General features: G+C 56.2%; 1 long non-coding RNA gene across 1 annotated transcript in view; it reads right to left on the bottom strand.

Moving 5' to 3' along the window:
- LOC142472503 (uncharacterized) overlaps window positions 1-20,027 on the bottom strand; it is a 123,471-nt gene that overhangs the window by 25,063 nt on the left and 78,381 nt on the right. The window lies entirely within an intron of this gene.

The following is a 20,027-nucleotide window of genomic DNA, read 5'->3' as shown; positions in this document are numbered from 1 at the left end:
AGATACGGTGCATTAGTGACTCTTACTTTATAAACCAGGTCACACCCCAACAGCACTCCCATTAAAACCACAGTATAAGGTATGATACTATGGACCATATGCACTAAGGAGACTTCTGTCATGAGACACATTCCCGGCGCTGGAAGACCACTTAGCGCCCATTCAAGTCAATGGCGTCTTCCAGCGCAGGGAGGTGACTGCTTAGTAAATATAATCTTCTGTAAATCAGTATTGCTGAACTCTCAGAAGCTTGTCCTGAAATATCAATTGTTAGTCCAAATAAAGGAGGTATCGCCTAATACTGAAGAAATAATTTACTCTGCACTATCGCAACTGGACTAACACGGCTATTTCTATTCAACTAATAAATAATGACCCTAAATGGGTGAGTTCACTAAGCGTGGATTCTGGATTATATTTTTTATTATGAGAACAAGAAAAAAATAATAATTTTAGTGTTGTCTCTGTCGTACCAAAGTAGTTTCTTTGTTTTGGAAATTACATTTCCTTGATTTGGGTCTTTAGATTTTAAGCACTTGCAGATCAAAGAACCTATAACAAAAGGGTAGATGTCAGACTGGGAGGGTGCATCTATATGTATTCTTTTTACAGGTTTAGCTACATTTACAAATTACATTTAGCTTCATAAATGTACAGATATATACAGTGGCTAGAAAAAGTTTGTGAACCGCCATGATAATCACGGAAATTACATCGTTTTTCCATGATAAATTTTTTGAATCAAAATCAGTATTTTCTTAAATATCCAATAGGGTTTATGAAAAAGTAAGTGAAATCGTAGTTTTGTCGGCTAAATTAAAGGGAATAATATGAAGCAAATGTTTAAATAATTAGGTAGATCTTCAGGTGTGAGTTTGGGAGGCCCCACCCTACTTTATATAAAGATCAGAAACTTTGTGAGTTCGGTCTTCACCATACAGGTGTGTAGAAACATGTCATGCCATAATCAAAAGAAATCTCTGAGGACCTCAGAAAAGAAGTTATTGATGCCCATCAGTCTAGAAAAGGGTTATAAAACCATTTCTAAGGATTTGGGGCTCCACCAATCCACTGTCAGACAAATGAAGAACGTTTAAGATCACAGACTCTACCCAGGAGCGGTCGTCCTACCAAAATCTCTTCAAGATCAAACCAGCAAATTATCCAGGAAGTCACAAAGAACCCCTGAGTGACATTCAAGGGTCTGCAGGCCACTCTCGCCTTGGCTAATATGAATAAGTTCATGACTCAACTATCAGAAAAAGACTGAACAAGAATGGTCTTCATGGAAGGACAGCCAGGATGAAACCACTGCTCTCTAAAAAGAACATTGCAGCCGTCTGACGTTTGCCAAAGAGCACATAGATGATCGTCAAGACTTCTGGAACAATGTTCTCTGGACAGACGAGTCAAAGGTAGAAATTTTGGGCCTCAATAAGAACGTTATGTTTGGCGAAAGCCATAACTGCATTTGAACAGAAGAAACTCATCCCAACCATCAAGCATGGTGGTGGGAGTGTGATGGTTTAGGGCTGCTTTGCTGCCTCAAGACCTGGACGGCTGGCCATCATTGACACAACCATGAATTTTGCATTGTATCAGAAAATTTTAGAGGAGAATGTCAGGCCATCCGTCTGTGAGCTGAAGCGAGAGTGGGTGATGCAGCAAGACAACGAACCGTGGTCCGGGAACCCCTGGTTTTGTCTCTCCGTCATCGGGAGAGGATGTCACTGCTTTCTATTGGTGACACCGCTGCCATGTTTGTCGTTTTTTTTGTGTCGAAACCAGCACAAAAAAACTACAAATATCTGCGGAATCCATCAAGTTCCCGGACATCGGGGGGCCATGAATGAGTACTGGGGGACCACCTACCTCAGGTAAGAGTAAAATATATATTCCCATTTCAGGAAAGCTGGCGCTTTATAAAACAGAACCGTTTGCTAAAAGTAAGGCCCAGATTAGCACTCTACCAGTCTGCTTAATAAGGCTGCAGGCTGCCTTCTAATGAGGGTTATTGGCTGCCTGAGAAAGATTTAATCCCCTTTAAAGTAACGGTTTTACTTACGTGTATCTTGTGTGTTGCTGTTCTCCGGGAACACTGAATCCCGGCATATCACGGCGTACGTTTGTCTGTTTGGGGGAGGATAGCTTCGTAATGACTTTGCAAAGCCATAAAAACTATTTAGCTGTACAGTTTAGGGCTGACAAACAGTGTTATCATTCTTTTAACCCTCCAAATTATCTGTTTATCATTGGGATGTTTAAAAAAACGTATTTAAACATAACCGGCCATTTATCAATCAGCTATATTTAACCTATCACACATGTCAGTGTGCTCACGTTGGTCCTAGGAGGGACGGTCCCTTTGATTGAGAAGCGCTGTGATAAGCATTGTTATTATGTCATGGGATCATCGGGATCATGGGATCCAGTAAACGAGCTCTTGCTGCTTGTCATCGGCACTGATTAATTATCACGAGAACACGGACTGATAAATATGAAAGGCAGTGAATGAATAATACATAATTAATTATATCTCAGGAAAAGCAGATGAAAGAAAAGCTCGTTTTCCTGCTGCCAGAGAGACAGAATATTACTGTAACGTCACACGTGCACTTTTATCAGAGGGGTTCAAATATAAGAATAGGGGAATTACATCTGAAACTGCCATTCATGGTGTCGTGGTGTCTTCTTACATTATGAGGAAATTCCATCTCATAATGAGCTCGGGGGAGACGGGACAGGATTAACCATTTCGCTGCCAGAGATTCCTGCTGCAACACAGTACTGAGCAATCAGAGTTGTGTTGAGAATAGCTGTAAAACAGAGGCGGCTGCCCGTGGCTCTTCTCTTCTAATCCGCATGACTATGTTCCTCAGGGGCGGGGCTATAGCACATTTCAACTCCTCATGGGTGGGGCTTATAAACATCTTTGACCTCATGCATCAAGGCGTTGCAGGTCCCTTTGGCAGGTAACACATGCCCCTCCCTCTCTGCCCCCTCTCTATCTGCCTCTTTCTCTCCCTCTCTGCCCCTCTCTCTCGCTCTCTGCCCCCCCTCTCTCTCTCTCTGTCTGCCCCCTCTATTTCTCTGCCCCCCCTCTCTCTCTCTCTCTGCCCCTCTCTTTTTGTCTGCCCCTCTCCCCCTCTCTCTCTGCCCCCTCTCTGTTCCCCTCCCCTCTCTCTCTGCCCCTTTCTCGCTCTCTCTCTCTCTGGGGACTCTCTCTTTCTCTCTCTCTGGTCTCTCTCCCTCATGTCTTTCTTTTCCCTCATATGTATGTCTCAGGCTGCAGCTCCAGCCCCGCCCACTGACAGAGGCCCCGCCCCTTCCCTCCCTCTCACCTTTCCCAGCCTGTCACTCAGGCTGCAGCCCCACCTACTGACCGAGGCCCCGCCCCTTCCCTCCCTCTCACCTCTCCCAGCCTGTCACTCAGGCTGCAGCTCCACCCACTTACCAAGGGCCCACCCCTTCCCTCTCACCTTTCCCAGCCTGTCTCAGGCTGCAGCCCCACCTACTGACAGAGGACCCGCCCCTTCCCCTCCCTCTCACCTTTCCCAGCCTGTCGCTCAGGCTGCAGCTACAGCCCCGTCACTTCCCTCCCTCTCACCTTTCCCAGCCTGGTTCAGGCTGCAGCTCCAGCTCTGCCCCCTGACCAAGGCCCCACCCCTTTCCCTTCCTTCCACCTTTCCCAGCCTGTCACTCAAGCTGAAGCCCCGCCCACTGACCGAGGCCACACCCTTTCCCTCCCTCTCACCTTTCCCAGCCTGGTTCAGGCTGCAGCTCCAGCCCCGCCCACTGACCGAGGCCACACCCTTTCCCTCCCTCTCACCTTTCCCAGCCTGGTTCAGGCTGCAGCTCCAGCCCCTTCCTCATCTTCTCACCTTTCCCAGCCTGTCTCTCAGGCTGCAGCTCCAGCCCCACCCACTGACTGAAGCCCCGCCCCTTTCCCTCCCTTTCACCTTTCCCAGCCTGTCTCTCAGGCTGCAGCCCCGCCCACTGACTGAAGCCCCGCCCCTTTCCCAGCCTGTCTCTCAGGCTGCAGCTCCAGCCCCACCCACTGACTGAAGCCCCGCCCCTTTCCCTCCCTTTCACCTTTCCCAGCCTGTCTCTCAGGCTGCAGCCCCGCCCCACCCACTGACTGAAGCCCCGCCCCTTTCCCAGCCTGTCTCTCAGGCTGCAGCTCCAGCCCCACCCACTGACTGAAGCCCCGCCCCTTTCCCTCCCTTTCACCTTTCCCAGCCTGTCTCTCAGGCTGCAGCTCCAGCCCCACCCACTGACTGAAGCCCCGCCCCTTTCCCTCCCTTTCACCTTTCCCAGCCTGTCTCTCAGGCTGCAGCCCCGCCCACTGACTGAAACCCCGCCCCTTTCCCAGCCTGTCTCAGGCTGCAGCTCCAGCCCCACCCACTGACTGAAGCCCCGCCCCTTTCCCTCCCTTTCACCTTTCCCAGCCTGTCTCTCAGGCTGCAGCCCCGCCCACTGACTGAAGCCCCGCCCCTTTCCCTCCCTTTCACCTTTCCCAGCCTGTCTGTCAGGCTGCAGCCCCGCCCACTGACTGAAGCCCCGCCCCTTTCCCAGCCTGTCTCTCAGGCTGCAGCTCCAGCCCCACCCACTGACTGAAGCCCCGCCCCTTTCACCTTTCCCAGCCTGTCTCTCAGGCTGCAGCCCCGCCCACTGACTGAAGCCCCACCCCTTTCCCAGCCTGTCTCTCAGGCTGCAGCCCCGCCCACTGACTGAGGCCCCGCCCCTCGCTCTCACCTTTTCCAGCCTGTTTCAGGCTATAGCTCCAGCCCCGCCTGTGACGGTGGGGGAATTATGGCTGCTGTTAATAAAGGTTAAGTCTGCCATTACCCCTACCTGTCAGTAATACATTGGTGTAACGGGTATTCCCCCCCCCAATCGCAGATTATACTATGGAGGTGTAGGAACATACAAGGTTACTCGGGTGTGGTGCATTACCTGTTGGCTCACAGGAGGACTGAGCTTCCACCACGGGGAACCTGGGGCAATTATACTAGGGGTAACCACTTACTCAATTCAGCGCCTCCACCTGCGATGGCTCCCACCAGAGGGGGAGTGGTTCCTCGCAGGACAATCAATAATAACATACACGGTGAGGTATAATAACTAAGGACTTTACTAACATGCAAACAACATATATCACTACAATACAATAATATAACCTGTGTCCCTCTCTAGAGGAAACACCTACTGCGTCGCGCAGGACGCTTCCCCAACACCAGGTGATACCACCCAGTGTCCAAAGAACCCCACCCAATGTCCCGCACTCTTGGAGAGAACGTGGGTGACGGCGCAGTCACAGTTACACTAAGGGGCCCGTTGGTGCACTTATGACTGTATGGTACCTGCCGAGCACTCCGGTACTCGGATCAGCAACTGGCTTCGCAAAGGGTCAGACGTGTGATGAATCCGTCTGATCCTCCAACCAAACTCCTTTGTACGCAGACCACCAGGGCGGTCTCACTCCGGAATAGTCTCTGCGGACCCCAACGTGGGTCCGAACCGCTTCACAGGAACCGCAGCGTCCGCTGAGTCCCTAACTAACACTTGGTACTAACGTGACAGGAACCCTAACCTAGGGCCTGTCCCTGTGGTACCGCAACCTAAAGTGGCTTTGGGGAAAACTCCTAGAGGCCTAACAGGGGTTAATGACCTGCCCCACTCCCCTAACTCTTCCCAGCCCTGACTGTACTTACTAAGACCTAACGAGTCCCAGTGCCTACAGCAGCAAGCTGTATCTCACTGGATGCTGCAGCCAACGTGCTGCGCAACAAGGTGCCTGCCTGTCAGACCTCACAGCACTAACAGCCGTGACTCTGACAAGGCAGCACTCTACACTAAGGGCCGCGTCCCTATCTTGGGCCTCCCTCAGCACTTACCCACTAAACTAGTGGGGAGTTGGGGCCTACCTGGGGTGTAGGTACCTATATGGGGCAGGAGCTGCACTCGCTCCCCGCACCCTTCCTTCCCTCACTGCTCCCTGACTCCAACTCTGCGTAACCTTCCTTTCCCAGCTCCCACTAATGTAAGTGGCAGGGTCCCTAACCTGAGGGCTGCCCCTGGCAACACTCACCTTACTGGGGAGCTGAGCTTCCTCAGGCCCTGGGGGTGCTGGCCTAGTACAGGGAGTCCCTGACTCCTGTACCCTTCCTCCTTCCCTGGGCTGCTCCGGTCTCTGACTGCCTAACGTGATCTAACTGACAGAAACCCTGTCTGCACACAACATTGTTGCAACTCTGCAGCATGAGAATCTGCCAGCTCTATTGGCTTCAATGCTGCCTGTGACAAGGGTGAAAGTGCAGTCTGCAGAGGCTGCTGGGAATTGTAGTCCTTGGCAAAGCTCTTTTCTATGGGGATCGTGTGTGCGATCTTTACTGCGCATGGGCGAAGCTCGCGCCAAAACCAAGAGGGCGGTGCCCGCCGGGAGAAGTCGCCGTCGCCTTCCCCCACTGCCACAGGGGTAAGGCAGGGGGCAAAGGAAAATCAGGGGAACCGGGGGTGATCCCCTTACACTAGTATTGCATTATATGTTATGTATATATATGTCTTTGCTTGGCTCCAGCACCTCATGAATCAGGGGTTAATATGTTTGCATAGAATTGTTGCAAATGTTATGTTGCAGTTCTACCCACCAATCAGGGCCGGGCATGTAGGCAGCTCCTTCCTACCCACCAATCAGAGCCGGGCATGTAGGCAGCTCCTTCCTACCCACCAATCAGAGCCGGGCATGTAGGCAGCACCTTCCTACCCACCAATCAATATTATGTTTTAAGTGTATAAAAAGGTGGGAGGGAGACCTCTAGCAGACAGGGAGGGAGACCCCTGGCAGGCAGGGAGGGAGACCCCTAGCAGACAGGGAGGGAGACCCCTAGCAGACAGGGAGGGAGACCCCTAGCAGACAGGGAGGGAGACCCCTAGCAGACAGGGAGGGAGACCCCTAGCAGACAGGGAGGGAGACCCCTAGCAGACAGGGGGGGAGACCCCTAGCAGACAGGGAGGGAGACCCCTAGCAGACAGGGAGGGAGACCCCTAGCAGACAGGGAGGGAGACCCCTAGCAGACAGGGAGGGAGACCCCTAGCAGACAGGGAGGGAGACCCCTAGCAGACAGGGAGGGAGACCCCTAGCAGACAGGGAGGGAGACCCCTAGCAGACAGGGAGGGAGACCCCTAGCAGACAGGGAGGGAGACCCCTAGCAGACAGGGGGGGAGACCCCTAGCAGACAGGGAGGGAGACCCCTAGCAGACAGGGAGGGAGACCCCTAGCAGACAGGGAGGGAGACCCCTAGCAGACAGGGAGGGAGACCCCTACAAGACAGGGGGGGAGACCCCTAGAAGACAGGGAGGGAGACCCCTAGCAGACAGGGGGGGAGACCCCTAGCAGACAGGGAGGGAGACCCCTAGCAGACAGGGGGGGAGACCCCTAGCAGACAGGGAGGGAGACCCCTAGCAGACAGGGAGGGAGACCCCTAGCAGACAGGGTGTTAGACCCTTAGCAGACAGGGGGGAGACCCCTAGCAGACAGGGAGGGAGACCCCTAGCAGACAGGGAGGGAGACCCCTAGCAGACAGGGGGGAGACCCCAAGCAGACAGGAAGTGAGACCCCTAGCAGATAGGGAGGGAGACCCCTAGCAGAGAGGGAGGGAGACCCCTAGCAGACGGGGGGGAGACCCCTAGCAGACAGGGAGGGAGACCCATAGCAGACAGTGAGGGAGACCCCTACCAGACAGGGGGGGAGACCCCTAGCAGAAGGGGAGGGAGACCCCTAGCAGACAGGGGGGGAGACCCCTAGCAGACAGGGGGGGGAGATCCCTAGCAGACAGGGAGGGATACCCCTAGCAGATAGGGAGGGAGACCCCCTAGCAGACAGGGAGGGAGACCCCTAGCAGACAGGGAGGGAGACCCAAGCAGACAGGGAGGGAGACCCCTAGCAGACAGGGAGGGAGACCCCTAGCAGACAGGGAGGGAGACCCCCGGCAGACAGGGAGGGAGACCCCCGGCAGACAGGGAGGGAGACCCATGGCAGACAGGGAGGGAGACCCCTAGCAGACAGGGGGGAGACCCCTAGCAGACAGGGAGGGAGACCCCTAGCAGACAGGGTGTTAGACCCCTAGCAGACAGGGGGGGAGACCCCTAGCAGACAGGGAGGGAGACCCCTAGCAGACAGGGAGGGAGACCCCTAGCAGACAGGGGGGAGACCCCAAGCAGACAGGAAGTGAGACCCCTAGCAGATAGGGAGGGAGACCCCTAGCAGAGAGGGAGGGAGACCCCTAGCAGAGAGGGAGGGAGACCCCTAGCAGACAGGGAGGGAGACCCCTAGCAGACAGGGAGGGAGACCTCTAGCAGACAGGGGGGGAGACCCCTAGCAGACAGGGAGGGAGAACCCTAGCAGACAGGGAGGGAGACCCCTAGCAGACAGGGAGGGAGACCCCTAGCAGACATTGAGGGAGACCCCTAGCAGACAGGGAGGGAGACCCCTAGCAGACAGGGAGGGAGACCCCTAGCAGACAGGGAGGGAGACCCCTAGCAGACAGGGAGGGAGACCCCTAGCAGACAGGGGGGGAGACCCCTAGCAGACAGGGAGGGAGACCCCTAGCAGACAGGGAGGGAGACCCCTAGCAGACAGGGAGGGAGACCCCTACAAGACAGGGGGGGAGACCCCTAGAAGACAGAGAGGGAGACCCCTAGCAGACAGGGGGGGAGACCCCTAGCAGACAGGGAGGGAGACCCCTAGCAGACAGGGGGGGAGACCCCTAGCAGACAGGGGGGGAGACCCCTAGCAGACAGGGAGGGAGACCCCTAGCAGACAGGGAGGGAGACCCCTAGCAGACAGGGTGTTAGACCCTTAGCAGACAGGGGGGGAGACCCCTAGCAGACACGGAGGGAGACCCCTAGCAGACAGGGAGGGAGACCCCTAGCAGACAGGGGGGAGACCCCAAGCAGACAGGAAGTGAGACCCCTAGCAGATAGGGAGGGAGACCCCTAGCAGAGAGGGAGGGAGACCCCTAGCAGACGGGGGGGAGACCCCTAGCAGACAGGGAGGGAGACCCCTAGCAGACAGTGAGGGAGACCCCTACCAGACAGGGGGGGAGACCCCTAGCAGACAGGGAGGGAGACCCCTAGAAGACAGGGGGGGAGACCCCTAGCAGACAGGGGGGGAGATCCCTAGCAGACAGGGAGGGATACCCCTAGCAGATAGGGAGGGAGACCCCCTAGCAGACAGGGAGGGAGACCCCTAGCAGACAGGGAGGGAGACCCCAGCAGACAGGGAGGGAGACCCCTAGCAGACAGGGAGGGAGACCCCTAGCAGACAGGGAGGGAGACCCCCGGCAGACAGGGAGGGAGACCCCTGGCAGACAGGGAGGGAGACCCCTAGCAGACAGGGGGGAGACCCCTAGCAGACAGGGAGGGAGACCCCTAGCAGACAGGGTGTTAGACCCCTAGCAGACAGGGGGGGAGACCCCTAGCAGACAGGGAGGGAGACCCCTAGCAGACAGGGAGGGAGACCCCTAGCAGACAGGGGGGAGACCCCAAGCAGACAGGAAGTGAGACCCCTAGCAGATAGGGAGGGAGACCCCTAGCAGATAGGGAGGGAGACCCCTAGCAGAGAGGGAGGGAGACCCCTAGCAGAGAGGGAGGGAGACCCCTAGCAGACAGGGAGGGAGACCCCTAGCAGACAGGGAGGGACACCCCCAGCAGACAGGGAGGGAGACCCCTAGCAGACAGGGAGGGAGACCCCTAGCAGACAGGGGGGGAGACCCCTAGCAGACAGGGAGGGAGACCCCTAGCAGACAGGGAGGGAGACCCCTGGCAGACAGTGAGGGAGACCCCTGGCAGACAGGGAGGGAGACCCCTAACAGGGAGGGAGACCCCTGGCAGGCAGGGAGGGAGACCGCTAGCAGGCAGGGAGGGAGACCCCTAGCAGACAGGGAGGGAGACCCCTAGCAGACAGGGAGGGAGACCCCTAGCAGACTGGGAGGGAGACCCGTAGCAGACAGGGAGGGAGACCCATAGCAGACAGGGAGGGAGACCCCTAGCAGACAGGGAGGGAGACCCCTAGCAGACAGGGAGGGAGACCCCTATCAGACAGGTCCCTATGACTAGTTAGTCAGGGTATCCCCCAGTGTCCCCAGTTGGGTATAGGCCCCTGTGACTAGTTAGGCAGGGTATCCCCCAGTGTCCCCAGTTGGGTATAGGCCCCTGTGACTAGTTAGGCTGGGTATCCCCCAGTGTCCCCAGTTGGGTATAGGTCCCTGTGACTAGTTAGACAGGGTATCCCCCAGTTTCCCCAGTTGGGTATGTCCCTGTGACTAGTTAGGCAGGGTATCCCCCAGTGTCCCCAGTTGGGTATAGGTCCCTGTGACTAGTTAGGCAGGGTATCCCCCAGTGTCCCCAGTTGGGTATAGGTCCCTGTGACTAGTTAGGCAGGGTATCCCCCAGTGTCCCCAGTTGGGTATAGGTCCCTGTGACTAGTTAGGCAGGGTATTCCCCAGTGTCCCCAGTTGGGTATAGGTCCCTGTGACTAGTTAGGCCGGGTATCCCCCAGTGTCCCCAGTTGGGTATAGGTCCCTGTGACTAGTTAGGCAGGGTATCCCCTAGTGTCCCCAGTTGGGTATAGGTCCATGAGACTAGTTAGGCAGGGTACCCCCCAGTGTCCCCAGTTGGGTATAGGCCCCTGTGACTAGTTAGGCAGGGTATCCCCCAGTGTCCCCAGTTGGGTATAGGTCCCTGTAACTAGTTAGGCAGGGTATCCCCCAGTGTCCCCAATTGGGTATAGGTCCCTGTGACTAGTTAGGCAGGGTATTCCCCAGTGTCCCCAGTTGGGTATAGGTCCCTGTGACTAATTAGGCAGGGTATTCCCCAGTGTCCCCAGTTGGGTATAGGTCCCTGTGACTAGTTAGGCAGGGTATCCCCCAGTTTCCCCAGTTGGGTATAGGTCCCTGTGACTAGTTAGGCAGGGTATCCCCCAGTGTCCCCAGTTGGGTATAGGTCCCTGAGACTAGTTAGGCAGGGTATCCCCCAGTGTCCCCAGTTGGGTATAGGCCCCTGTGACTAGTTAGGCAGGGTATCCCCAGTGTCCCCAGTTCGGTATAGGCCCCTGTGACTAGTTAGGCTGGGTATCCCCCAGTGTCCCCAGTTGGGTATAGGTCCCTGAGACTAGTTAGGCAGGGTACCCCCCAGTGTCCCCAGTTGGGTATAGGCCCCTGTGACTAGTTAGGCAGGGTATCCCCTAGTGTCCCCAGTTGGGTATAGGTTCCTGCGACTAGTTAGGCTGGGTATCCCCCAGTGTCCCCAGTTGGGTATAGGTCCCTGTGACTAGTTAGGCAGGGTATCCCCCAGTGTCCCCAGTTGGGTATAGGCCCCTTTGACTAGTTAGGCAGGGTATCCCCCAGTGTCCCCAGTTGGGTATAGGCCCCTGTGACTAGTTAGGCAGGGTATCCCCCAGTGTCCCCAGTTGGGTATAGGCCCCTGTGACTAGTTAGGCTGGGTATCCCCCAGTGTCCCCAGTTGGGTGTAGGTCCCTGAGACTAGTTAGGCAGGGTACCCCCCAGTGTCCCCAGTTGGGTATAGGCCCCTGTGACTAGTTAGGCAGGGTATCCCCTAGTGTCCCCAGTTGGGTATAGGTTCCTGCGACTAGTTAGGCTGGGTATCCCCCAGTGTCCCCAATTGGGTATAGGTCCCTGTGACTAGTTAGGCAGGGTATCCCCCAGTGTCCCCAGTTGGGTATAGGCCCCTGTGACTAGTTAGGCAGGGTATCCCCCAGTGTCCCCAGTTGGGTATAGGCCCCTGTGACTAGTTAGGCAGGGTATCCCCCAGTTGCGTATGTGTGATGTGTGATGTTTGTGTCTTTTGTATAGTTGTAGAAATGTTTTTCCAATAAATTCCTTTTATAAACTCCCGTGTTCTGTCTGGCGATATTGATCCCGGGTACTAGTCCTGGTCTCCCGTGTTCTGTCTGGCGATATTGATCCCGGGTATTAGTCCTGGTCTCCCGTGTTCTGTCTGGCGATATTGATCCCTGGTACTAGTCCTGGTCTCCCGTGTTCTGTCTGGCGATATTGATCCCGGGTATTAGTCCTGGTCTCCCGTGTTCTGTCTGGCGATATTGATCCCTGGTACTAGTCCTGGTCTCCCGTGTTCTGTCTGGCGATATTGATCCCTGGTATTAGTACTGGTCTCCCGTGTCTGTCTGGCGATATTGATCCCTGGTATTAGTCCTGGTCTCCCGTGTCTGTCTGGCGATATTGATCCCGGGTATTAGTCCTGGTCTCCCGTGTCTGTCTGGCGATATTGATCCCTGGTATTAGGCCTGGTCTCCCGTGTCTGTCTGGGGATATTGATCCCTGGTATTAGTCCTGGTCTCCCGTGTCTGTCTGGCGATATTGATCCCTGGTATTAGTCCTGGTCTCCCGTGTATGTCTGGCGATATTGATCCCGGGTATTAGTCCTGGTCTCCCGTGTTCTGTCTGGCGATATTGATCCCGGGTATTAGTCTTGGTCTCCCGTGTCTGTCTGGCGATATTGATCCCGGGTATTAGTCCTGGTCTCCCGTGTCTGTCTGGCGATATTGATCCCGGGTATTAGTCCTGGTCTCCCGTGTCTGTCTGGCGATATTGATCCCGGGTATTAGTCCTGGTCTCCCGTGTTCTGTCTGGCGATATTGATCCCTGGTATTAGTCCTGGTCTCCAGTGACAACGCCCACTGACCGAGGCCCCGCCCCTTATGATTATTGTCTCTGATACGCCGGGTGTGACAGCACATGGCGGGATACCTGTGCATAACAAGGTGCACACCTGAGAGATAAGCTGCAATTGAACGAATTTGCCTATACTTTGCATACCTAAATGGGCGTATTTGCCCAGGAACCGCTCCCTCTTTCTCTAGAGGGGAAATTGTCATGACGTCACCCAGAAATGCGCCGTATTTACCAAGTGCCAACTCATTACGTTTAACCCATTAAGCCACTGCTATTGGATCCCTTGGGCTGTGAGAGGGATGTTCGCTGTGTACATTGAATAGACATCCAGCTGGGCTGTAGTGAAGGCTTTGGAGAAGCGCCTGCTTTTGGCACCGCTGCACTCTGGAATATTATCAAAGTATATTCGGAAGCAATAAATGTGGGAGGCGAAGTCCCAGAGGTAACGTACAAAATCTGGGGCGTTTCACATGTATTCAGCGGGCCATCACTTCCAGCAGCAATGCACAGCGTCTGCATGGACCGTTATATGATGGGGAACAGACACCAGATGTAGATCTCTGTAATGCATTTTCATCATATCTCTCTCTCTCTCTCTCTCTCTCTCTCTCTCTCTCTCTCTCTCTCTCTCTCTCTCTCTCCTGTATATAGTAAGATCGGAGAACGTACTCAGGGAATGTGTTGGAGCAGCGTAGAGAAGAGCGGCTGTAACGCCGTACCTGGGAGATCATTGGGGAGACTTAATCCAGCAGTGCGGAGACACGGGTTGAAGATTATATATATTTTGTCTAAATGGGAACAGCTGCTGATAAAATTATATATTAGTGCCCTGTAAACCAGCAAAAGGTTCTGCTGTACAATATAAATAAAGTCCATATAGGAAGGCACTCAGCACTTCGAAAGAATGTATTGTAGCTACTGTAGCTTGACGAAAGCCTCAGGAGGTCCCTGAAACATTCATCCTACAATAACCTCTTCACAAGCAGACCGGCCGGGAGGACCTGTTTATACGGATAATGTATATGTACAGATATTACAAATGTTATTGCTCCCGTTATCGCACCATTTTTCGTTTCTGCTGATGCCAGTTTCAACGTGTTATCGTGTAATTTGCAATTCAATACAACGGAGCCGCAAGTTGTGCGAAACGCGAGATTCTGTGCCTTGCCGCACGGTATCGGGGGCAGTGACGTTGGAGATTCTGTGCCTTGCCGCACGGTATCGGGGGACAGTGACGTTGGAGATTCTGTGCCTTGCCGCACGGTATCGGGGGACAGTGACGTTGGAGATTCTGTGCCTTGCCGCACGGTATCGGGGGGCAGTGACGTTGGAGATTCTGTGCCTTGCCGCACGGTATCGGGGACAGTGACGTTGGAGATTCTGTGCCTAGCCGCACGGTATCGGGGACAGTGACGTTGGAGATTCTGTGCCTAGCCGCACGGTATCGGGGACAGTGACGTTGGAGATTCTGTGCCTTACCGCACGGTATCGGGGGCAGTGACGTTGGAGATTCTGTGCCTTGCCGCACGGTATCGGGGGCAGTGACGTTGGAGATTCTGTGCCTCACCGCACGGTATCGGGGGCAGTGACGTTGGAGATTCTGTGCCTTACCGCACGGTATCGGGGACAGTGACGTTGGAGATTCTGTGCCTTGCCGCACGGTATCGGGGACAGTGACGTTGGAGATTCTGTGCCTCACCGCACGGTATCGGGGACAGTGACGTTGGAGATTCTGTGCCTTGCCGCACGGTATCGGGGGCAGTGACGTTGGAGATTCTGTGCCTTACCGCACGGTATCGGGGACAGTGACGTTGGAGATTCTGTGCCTTACCGCACAGTATCGGGGGCAGTGACGTTGGAGATTCTGTGCCTCACCGCACGGTATCGGGGACAGTGACGTTGGAGATTCTGTGCCTTACCGCACAGTATCGGGGGCAGTGACGTTGGAGATTCTGTGCCTTACCGCACGGTATCGGGGGCAGTGACGTTGGAGATTCTGTGCCTTGCCGCACGGTATCGGGGACAGTGACGTTGGAGATTCTGTGCCTTGCCGCACGGTATCGGGGGGCAGTGACGTTGGAGATTCTGTGCCTTACCGCACGGTATCGGGGGGCAGTGACGTTGGAGATTCTGTGCCTTGCCGCACGGTATCGGGGGCAGTGACGTTGGAGATTCTGTGCCTTGCCGCACGGTATCGGGGGCAGTGACGTTGGAGATTCTGTGCCTTGCCGCACGGTATCGGGGACAGTGACGTTGGAGATTCTGTGCCTTACCGCACGGTATCGGGGACAGTGACGTTGGAGATTCTGTGCCTTGCCGCACGGTATCGGGGACAGTGACGTTGGAGATTCTGTGCCTTACCGCACAGTATCGGGGGCAGTGACGTTGGAGATTCTGTGCCTCACCGCACGGTATCGGGGGCAGTGACGCTGGAGATTCTGTGCCTTGCCGCACGGTATCGGGGGCAGTGACGTTGGAGATTCTGTGCCTTACCGCACGGTATCGGGGACAGTGACGTTGGAGATTCTGTGCCTTGCCGCACGGTATCGGGGACAGTGACGTTGGAGATTCTGTGCCTTACCGCACAGTATCGGGGGCAGTGACGTTGGAGATTCTGTGCCTTACCGCACGGTATCGGGGACAGTGATGTTGGAGATTCTGTGCCTTGCCGCACGGTATCGGGGGCAGTGATGTTGGAGATTCTGTGCCTTGCCGCACGGTATCGGGGACAGTGACGTTGGAGATTCTGTGCCTTACCGCACGGTATCGGGGACAGTGACGTTGGAGATTCTGTGCCTTGCCGCACGGTATCGGGGACAGTGACGTTGGAGATTCTGTGCCTCACCGCACGGTATCGGGGACAGTGACGTTGGAGATTCTGTGCCTTACCGCACAGTATCGGGGGCAGTGACGTTGGAGATTCTGTGCCTTACCGCACGGTATCGGGGACAGTGATGTTGGAGATTCTGTGCCTTGCCGCACGGTATCGGGGACAGTGACGTTGAAGATTCTGTGCCTTACCGCACGGTATCGGGGGCAGTGACGTTGGAGATTCTGTGCCTTGCCGCACGGTATCGGGGGCAGTGACGTTGGAGATTCTGTGCCTTACCGCACGGTATCGGGGTCAGTGACGTTGGAGATTCTGTGCCTTACCGCACGGTATCGGGGTCAGTGACGTTGGAGATTCTGTGCCTTACCGCACGGTATCGGGGTCAGTGACGTTGGAGATTCTGTGCCTTACCGCACGGTATCGGGGACAGTGACGTTGGAGATTCTGTGCCTTACCGCACGGTATCGGGGACAGTGACGTTGGAGATTCTGTGCCTTGCCGCACGGTATCGGGGACAGTGACGTTGGAGATTCTGTGCCTTGCCGCACGGTATCGGGGGACAGTGACGTTGGAGATTCTGTGCCTCACCGCACGGTATCGGGGGCAGTGACGTTGGAGATTCTGTGCCTTGCCGCACGGTATCGGGGGCAGTGACGTTGGAGATTCTGTGCCTTGCCGCACGGTATCGGGGGCAGTGACGTTGGAGATTCTGTGCCTTGCCGCACGGTATCGGGGGACAGTGACGTTGGAGATTCTGTGCCTCACCGCACGGTATCGGGGACAGTGACGTTGGAGATTCTGTGCCTTGCCGCACAGTATCGGGGGCAGTGACGTTGGAGATTCTGTGCCTTGCCGCACGGTATCGGGGACAGTGACGTTGGAGATTCTGTGCCTTACCGCACGGTATCGGGGGCAGTGACGTTGGAGATTCTGTGCCTTACCGCACGGTATCGGGGGCAGTGACGTTGGAGATTCTGTGCCTTGCCGCACGGTATCGGGGTCAGTGACGTTGGAGATTCTGTGCCTTACCGCACGGTATCGGGGGCAGTGACGTTGGAGATTCTGTGCCTTGCCGCACGGTATCGGGGGCAGTGACGTTGGAGATTCTGTGCCTTGCCGCACGGTATCGGGAACAGTGACGTTGGAGATTCTGTGCTTTACCGCACGGTATCGGGGGCAGTGACGTTGGAGATTCTGTGCCTTGCCGCACGGTATCGGGGGCAGTGACGTTGGAGATTCTGTGCCTTGCCGCACGGTATCGGGGACAGTGACGTTGGAGATTCTGTGCCTTACCGCACGGTATCGGGGACAGTGACGTTGGAGATTCTGTGCCTTACCGCACGGTATCGGGGGCAGTGACGTTGGAGATTCTGTGCCTTACCGCACGGTATCGGGGACAGTGACGTTGGAGATTCTGTGCCTTGCCGCACGGTATCGGGGGCAGTGACGTTGGAGATTCTGTGCCTTGCCGCACGGTATCGGGGGCAGTGACGTTGGAGATTCTGTGCCTTACCGCACGGTATCGGGGGCAGTGACGTTGGAGATTCTGTGCCTTGCCGCACGGTATCGGGGACAGTGACGTTGGAGATTCTGTGCCTTACCGCACGGTATCGGGGGCAGTGACGTTGGAGATTCTGTGCCTTACCGCACGGTATCGGGGACAGTGACGTTGGAGATTCTGTGCCTTGCCGCACGGTATCGGGGGCAGTGACGTTGGAGATTCTGTGCCTTGCCGCACGGTATCGGGGGCAGTGACGTTGGAGATTCTGTGCCTTGCCGCACGGTATCGGGGACAGTGACGTTGGAGATTCTGTGCCTTGCCGCACGGTATCGGGGACAGTGACGTTGGAGATTCTGTGCCTTACCGCACGGTATCGGGGGCAGTGACGTTGGAGATTCTGTGCCTTGCCGCACGGTATCGGGGGCAGTGACGTTGGAGATTCTGTGCCTTGCCGCACGGTATCGGGGGCAGTGACGTTGGAGATTCTGTGCCTTACCGCACGGTATCGGGGGCAGTGACGCTGGAGATTCTGTGCCTTGCCGCACGGTATCGGGGGCAGTGACGTTGGAGATTCTGTGCCTTACCGCACGGTATCGGGGACAGTGACGTTGGAGATTCTGTGCCTTGCCGCACGGTATCGGGGGCAGTGACGCTGGAGATTCTGTGCCTTACCGCACGGTATCGGGGGCAGTGACGTTGGAGATTCTGTGCCTTGCCGCACGGTATCGGGGACAGTGACGTTGGAGATTCTGTGCCTTACCGCACGGTATCGGGGGCAGTGACGTTGGAGATTCTGTGCCTCACCGCACGGTATCGGGGGGCAGTGACGTTGGAGATTCTGTGCCTTGCCGCACGGTATCGGGGGCAGTGACGTTGGAGATTCTGTGCCTTGCCGCACGGTATCGGGGACAGTGACATTGGAGATTCTGTGCCTTACCGCACGGTATCGGGGGCAGTGACGTTGGAGATTCTCTGTGCCTTACCGCACGGTATCGGGGGCAGTGACGCTGGAGATTCTGTGCCTTGCCGCACGGTATCGGGGGCAGTGACGTTGGAGATTCTGTGCCTCACCGCACGGTATCGGGGGCAGTAACGTTGGAGATTCTGTGCCTTGCCGCACGGTATCGGGGGCAGTGACGTTGGAGATTCTGTGCCTTACCGCACGGTATCGGGGGCAGTGACGCTGGAGATTCTGTGCCTTGCCGCACGGTATCGGGGGCAGTGACGTTGGAGATTCTGTGCCTTACCGCACGGTATCGGGGGCAGTGACGTTGGAGATTCTGTGCCTTACCGCACGGTATCGGGGGCAGTGACGTTGGAGATTCTGTGCCTTGCCGCACGGTATCGGGGACAGTGACGTTGGAGATTCTGTGCCTTGCCGCACGGTATCGGGGGCAGTGACGCTGGAGATTCTGTGCCTTACCGCACGGTATCGGGGGCAGTGACGTTGGAGATTCTGTGCCTTACCGCACGGTATCGGGGACAGTGACGTTGGAGATTCTGTGCCTTACCGCACGGTATCGGGGGCAGTGACGTTGGAGATTCTGTGCCTTACCGCACGGTATCGGGGACAGTGACGTTGGAGATTCTGTGCCTTGCCGCACGGTATCGGGGACAGTGACATTGGAGATTCTGTGCCTTACCGCACGGTATCGGGGGCAGTGACGTTGGAGATTCTCTGTGCCTTGCCGCACAGTATCGGGGGCAGTGACGTTGGAGATTCTGTGCCTTGCCGCACGGTATCGGGGGCAGTGACGTTGGAGATTCTGTGCCTTGCCGCACGGTATCGGGGGCAGTGACGTTGGAGATTCTGTGCCTTGCCGCACGGTATCGGGGGGCAGTGACGTTGGAGATTCTGTGCCTCGCCGCACGGTATCGGGGGCAGTGACGTTGGAGATTCTGTGCCTTGCCGCACGGTATCGGGGTCAGTGACGTTGGAGATTCTGTGCCTTGCCGCACGGTATCGGGGGGCAGTGACGTTGGAGATTCTGTGCCTTGCCGCACGGTATCGGGGGGCAGTGACGTTGGAGATTCTGTGCCTTGCCGCACGGTATCGGGGACAGTGACGTTGGAGATTCTGTGCCTTGCCGCACGGTATCGGGGGCAGTGACGTTGGAGATTCTGTGCCTTACCGCACGGTATCGGGGGCAGTGACGTTGGAGATTCTGTGCCTTACCGCACGGTATCGGGGGCAGTGACGTTGGAGATTCTGTGCCTTGCCGCACGGTATCGGGGGCAGTGACGTTGGAGATTCTGTGCCTTGCCGCACGGTATCGGGGGCAGTGACGTTGGAGATTCTGTGCCTTGCCGCACGGTATCGGGGTCAGTGACGTTGGAGATTCTGTGCCTTGCCGCACGGTATCGGGGGCAGTGACGTTGGAGATTCTGTGCCTTACCGCACGGTATCGGGGGCAGTGACGTTGGAGATTCTGTGCCTTACCGCACGGTATCGGGGGCAGTGACGTTGGAGATTCTGTGCCTTACCGCACGGTATCGGGGACAGTGACGTTGGAGATTCTGTGCCTTGCCGCACGGTATCGGGGGCAGTGACGTTGGAGATTCTGTGCCTTGCCGCACAGTATCGGGGACAGTGACGTTGGAGATTCTGTGCCTTGCCGCACGGTATCGGGGGCAGTGACGTTGGAGATTCTGTGCCTTGCCGCACGGTATCGGGGACAGTGACGTTGGAGATTCTGTGCCTTGCCGCACGGTATCGGGGACAGTGACGTTGGAGATTCTGTGCCTCACCGCACGGTATCGGGGACAGTGACGTTGGAGATTCTGTGCCTTGCCGCACGGTATCGGGGGCAGTGACATTGGAGATTCTGTGCCTTACCGCACAGTATCGGGGGCAGTGACGTTGGAGATTCTGTGCCTTGCCGCACGGTATCGGGGACAGTGACGTTGGAGATTCTGTGCCTTGCCGCACGGTATCGGGGGCAGTGACGTTGGAGATTCTGTGCCTTGCCGCACGGTATCGGGG

The sequence above is a fragment of the Ascaphus truei genome, chromosome 22 (genome assembly GCF_040206685.1).
Source record: "Ascaphus truei isolate aAscTru1 chromosome 22, aAscTru1.hap1, whole genome shotgun sequence".
Classification (NCBI taxonomy): Eukaryota; Metazoa; Chordata; class Amphibia; order Anura; family Ascaphidae; genus Ascaphus; species Ascaphus truei.
Note: the sequence above shows the minus strand (reverse complement) of the source record. Positions and strands in the feature narration are given on the sequence as shown.